Here is a 6,102-nt window from a genome sequence, read left to right as displayed (position 1 = left end):
TCACCTGTCATACGCAGTGCTGCTATCTTTAGCTAGATACCTTTGAAATGTGGTGGTGGATAATTTAAAAAGAAAAATTCTACAGCAGTCCTCTCTCAACGCTAATTGCATAAGATGGCGGCTATACATGACTCCTTAAGGGTGCTTACGCACGATGGCTGCTATACACAGGTTCTTATGAGACGCCCTTGGGATGCTTGCGCAAGATGGTGGTTATACAAGGCTCCTTATGAGACGCCCTAGTGATGCTTGTGCAAGATGGCAGTTGCTCTTATGAGGCGGCTTAAGGGTCCTTGCACAAGATGACTAGAGACGCCCTAAGGATACTTGCGCAAGATGGCGGACACAAGATGGCGGCTATACACGTCTCCTTATGAGACGTCTTAAGGGTGCTTGCGCAAGATGACTGCTGCTCTTAGCTTAGAGACTAACGTGTCGTGCTAGTTCGATTCATTAAATTTAGGGCTTAAATGCAAAATGTTAAATATCTCGAAAGCAGTGCATCGTAGAGCAAAACGGACAAAAAATTTTCCGCCCAATACCTCGGTTCGCAGTACGAGGATCAAGTAAAACATAGTCTAATGATGAGATCAACGGTTCGGTTCCTACTTAGGCCCTTTGGCATTCACTCTGTTTTAGCTTGTATTGAAGTAAGTCTTCGTAACATGATCAGGTCTAGCTATGGTAGAGAGTATAACGTGCCGTGCAGGTTCGATTCATTAAATTTGGGGCTTAAATGCAAAATGTTAAATATCTCGAAAACGGATAAAATTTTTCTACCTGATACCTAGGTTTGCAGTATCAGGAACATGAAAAAAACATAGTCTAATGATGAGATCGACGGTTCGATCCTTACTTAGGCCCTTTGGCATTGGCAGCTATCTATTTCTACAAGATGGTGACTATACATAGCTTCTTATGAGACAGCTTAAGAGCGCTTGCACAAGATGGCTGCTACTCTTGCTTGCGGGAGGTAGCAGCGACAAGACGGTGACTATACACAGCTGCTTATGATACGGCCTAGAGGTGCTCACACAAGATGGTGGCTGCTCTGATGAAGAAAGTTAGCTTTGCATCGTGCAGGTATCTTTACAGCACTAAACCTCATACCTTTGAAATGTGGTAGCAGGTAATTTGAAAAATTCGACGTGCTTTTTCTTCACAGCAGCTATCTTTAAACAATAGCGGCTATACATAAGCTGTTAAGGCCTCCTCTTATGTCAAGGTATAGCTCTATCGAACAAGTTTAAACCTGCATCGGGATAGCTAGAGTAAGCATGTGCTGCAGTGATGACGTCATTATGCATGTTTAGACTTGCAAATCACTAAAGAAACATAACAAGACTAGAATCGAACACCGCACTCTATGCCGTTAACTTTATCATGTGATCGGAACATTGATTGAAGTGTTTAGAACACTAAATAAGTGATCAAGACTATAATAGAACACTGTACTCGATACAACATGTGTTTAGAACATGTCAGGGGATACCTTTGTTCTAAGAAGATTAGATTACCGCACATTCCTTGGCTAAAGGGCTAATGGGCTAAAGGGCTAATGGGCTAAAGGGCTAAAGGGCTAAAGGGCTAATGGGCTAATGGGCTAAAGGGCTAGGGCGCCTCTCCTCTCTTTATCCGGGCTTGAGACCGGCTCTACAACTAGAGGCGGAGTTAACACCCTAAGGAAGGGAGAATGTTGGGAAATAATCTATACGAATATAGCTACTCGATCGACTATATACTACAGATGGATGACTTAGGTGAGGGTAAGCGCTTACTTAATAATACCTACACGACGTAATTCATACTCTATTTCAAAAATATCTTCTTTGTACTGTGTGTAACCAGCATCATGATAGGCTCTTAGCAGTTGTAAACGTTTTACCAGTACGTTGGGGTCTTTACAGTAGCTTATATCTACATAGGGTAACAGAGGCTTGTTGTGAACTTTGAGTCTATATGCAGACAGTTGATGCGCAGGGACTTGTTTTGATATAATACGTGCTTCAGCAGTAGCGTTTCTAGGTACAAACATAACTTGTTTCGATAGCGATGAAGCGTTGAAATTTCCTTCTTCTTTACCTTGCATCTCTTCTTGAGATGTTTGCACTTCGACAGAACGTGTAGTAGGCTTAGGAAATGAAGTAAAATCATCAAGCTGTAATGGCAATGAATTTTCTTCTTCTTCTACTTTCCCTTTACTACTGTTTTGATCAACATCATTATCCTTATTATCATAATCATGATCTTGCCTCTCTTTATCTTGAAGTTTGTGCTCAGTAACAGAACTTGCAGCAGGCCTAGACAGCAAGGGAGAATTAAAAATCTCTCGCAGAGGTGTACTTTTTAAACATAAATCAGTGTTCGCTGGAATATGGTTGAGCTCTTTGTATTTTGTTCCCGATGAAGCTACATTACACGCGGCTTCATGACGTTGAGCGTTGTATGCGTTCTTGAACTCTCTTCTACAATGTTTGCATTGAAAAATCATCCTACATGATATCTCATGACGTCTACTGTGATAGCTTCGGGAAAATGCTTTTCCACACTCTTCGCAAATATACCTAGAAATAGGTTTTTCCATGACGGACTTTTATCTTCTGCTAACAGATTCTTCTTTAAATCTACTCGACATTTGTTACTCTCTACTTCGATGATGCGAACAGCTTAGCGATTAATAGTAAACTAACACAAAAGCGTATAACCAAGGTAGCAACAGTAAGGGTTAAGCCCATCAAGATGGCAAGAGTGAGGTTAGCGACGTTCTGCTGTTGGATTTTAAATTCCGCGCTGTAACATGCATAAGGTGGCAGCCTTGAGGTTTACTGCCGTAAAGATGGCAGCAGTGAGGTTAGCGACGCTCTATTGTCCTTCAAAGTGAGGTTAGGGTTCGTCAAGAAGACAGCTGTCAAAAAAGCACGTGGTTATGTTTACCAAACAAGAGCACGTGGTCGTAACGTCACGGTCACGTAGTATGCTGCTTCAGCATGCAATGTTCAATGTCTACACCTACGTAGTAAACACTCTGCTATGTTCACAAAATTTTTACTCACAACTATTTTTTATGCTTTAAGTTCGTGCACATAGGTTATGTTAAGATAGCAGCACACGTACAAGTGATGGTCACGTGCTCTAGTAGAAGATGCATGCATTATCAAAAGGTGATACGTACACGCTTTTAAACCTTGCTATTCTTACTGCTACTATGTTCGCAAGATTTTCAAAGATCACTATTCTTTGTGCTTTAAGTTCGTTCGCATAGGTCATGCTAAAGTAGCAGAGCAAACACATGCGAACGTTGTACATTCTAGCGGAATGTGTTTAGTACGATAGTTGATGCATGCAAAATCGATAGGTGTTGTGTACACGCTTTGAAACTTAACTATTCTTCGTGCTTTAAATCCGTGCACATAGGTTATGCTAAGATAGCAGCACACTCTAGCGGGAGAAGTTTAGTAGTCTAGTTGATGCATGTATAATCGATAGGCAATGCGTACACGCTTTTAAAACATTGCTATTCTTACTGCTGCTGCTATGTTCACAAGAATTTTATACATCGCTATTCTTTATGCTTTAAGTTCATGCGTATAAGTTATACTAAGTAAGCAGCATACTTATAAGGTTGTTGCACGCTCTAGTGGAAAAGTTTAGTAAGAAAGACGATGCATGCAAAATCGATAGGTGATGTGTACACGCTTTGAACTTGGGTATTTTTTGTGCTTTAACTTCGTGCACATAGGTTATGTTAAGATTGCAGCACACACAAGCGATGATCGCACGCTGTTGTGACAGAAGTTTAGTACAAGAGTTAATGCGTGCAAAATTGACTCGTGTTGTGTACACGCTATTCTTTGTGCTTTAAGTTCACGCACATAGGTAGCAGCGCACAATTGCGAACGTTGTACACTCTAGCGGTAGAAGTTTAGTACGATAGTTGATGCATGCAAAATTGATAGGTGATGTGTACACGCTTTGGAGCATAGCTATTCTTTGTGCTTTAACTTTATACATATACGTTAGCAATACACATATGCGATCGCTGTACACTCTGGCGGTAAAAAATAGTCGATGCATGCAAAATCAATAGGTGATGTGTACACGCTGTTAAACATCGTTATTTTTGTGCTTTAAGTTCGTGCGTATAGGCTATGCTAAGATAGGAGTACAATCTAGCGGAAGAAGTTCAGGGTGATCTGTACACGCTTTGAAACATGATTATTCTTTGTACTTTAAGTTCATGCACATAGGTTATGCTAAGATAGCAGCACAATCTAGAGGAAGAAGTTTAGTACGAGAGTCGATGCTTGCAAAATCGATAAGTAATATGTACACGCTTTGAAACATGGCTATTCTTTGTACTTTAAGTTCATGGGTATAGGTTATGCTAAGATAGCAGCGCAATCTAGCGCAAGAAGTTTAGTACGAGACTCGATGAATGCGAAATCGATAGGTGTTGTGTACACGCTTTGAAACATGGCTATTCTTTGTACTTTAAGTTCATGCTAAGATACCTGCACAATCTACCTGAAGAAGTTCAGTACGAGATTCGATACATGCAAAATCGATAGTTGATGCGTACACGCTTTGAAACATGACTATTCATTGTACTTTAAGGTCATGCGTATAGGTTATGCTAAGATAGCAGCACGATCTAGCGGAAGAAGTTTAGTACGAGAGTCGATGCATGTAAAATCGATAGGTGATGTCTACACGCTTTAAAACATGGCTATTCATACTGCTGCTCTGTTCCTAAGATTTTTAAACATAGCTAATCCTAATGCTACTCTTAACGACGTAGAGCTAAGGATTGATGAAGTGACCGTGACGTCACGACCACGTGCTCTTGTTTGGTAAACATAACCACGTGCATTTTTGACAGCTGTCTTCTTGACGAACCCTAACCTCACTTTGAAGGACAATAGAGCGTCGCTAACCTCACTGCTGCCATCTTTACGGCAGTAAACCTCAAGGCTGCCACCTTATGCATGTCACAGCGCGGAATTTAAAATCCAACAGCAGAACGTCGCTAACCTCACTCTTGCCATCTTGATGGGCTTAAACCTTACTGTTGCTACCTTGGTTATACGCTTTTGTGTTAGTTTACTATTAATCGCTAAGCTGTTCGCATCATCGAAATAGAGAGTAACAAATGTCGAGTGGATTTAAAGAAGAATCTGTTAGCAGAAGATAAAAGTCCGTCATGGAAAAACCTATTTCTAGGTATATTTGCGAAGAGTGTGGAAAAGCATTTTCCCGAAGCTAACACAGGAGACGTCATGAGATATCATGTAGGACGATTTTTCAATGCAAACATTGTAGAAGAGAGTTCAAGAACGCATACAACGCTCAACGTCATGAAGCCGCGTGTAATGTAGCTTCATCGGGAACAAAATACAAAGAGCTCAACCATATTCCAGCGAACACTGATTTATGTTTAAAAAGTACACCTCTGCGAGAGATTTTTAATTCTCCCTTGCTGTCTAGGCCTGCTGCAAGTTCTGTTACTGAGCACAAACTTCAAGATAAAGAGAGGCAAGATCATGATTATGATAATAAGGATAATGATGTTGATCAAAACAGTAGTAAAGGGAAAGTACAAGAAGAAAATTCATTGCCATTACAGCTTGATGATTTTACTTCATTTCCTAGGCCTACTACACGTTCTGTCGAAGTGCAAACATCTCAAGAAGAGATGCAAGGTAAAGAAGAAGGAAATTTCAACGCTTCATCGCTATCGAAACAAGTTATGTTTGTACCTAGAAACGCTACTGCTGAAGCACGTATTACATCAAAACAAGTCCCTGCACATCAACTGTCTGCATATAGACTCAAAGTTCACAACAAGCCTCTGTTACCCTATGTAGATATAAGCTACTGTAAAGACCCCAACGTACTCGTAAAACGTTTACAACTGCTAAGAGCCTATCATGATGCTGGTTACACACAGTACAAAGAAGATATTTTTGAAATAGAGTATGAATTACGTCGTGTAGGTATTATTAAGTAAGCGCTTACCCTCACCTAAGTCATCCATCTGTAGTATATAGTCGATCGAGTAGCTATATTCGTATAGATTATTTCCCAACATTCTCCCTTCCTTAG

The sequence above is a fragment of the Anabrus simplex genome, chromosome 1, assembly GCF_040414725.1.
Source record: "Anabrus simplex isolate iqAnaSimp1 chromosome 1, ASM4041472v1, whole genome shotgun sequence".
Lineage (NCBI taxonomy): Eukaryota > Metazoa > Arthropoda > Insecta > Orthoptera > Tettigoniidae > Anabrus > Anabrus simplex.
The sequence above is the reverse complement of the archived record's forward strand: the minus strand, read 5'-3'. Positions refer to the sequence as shown.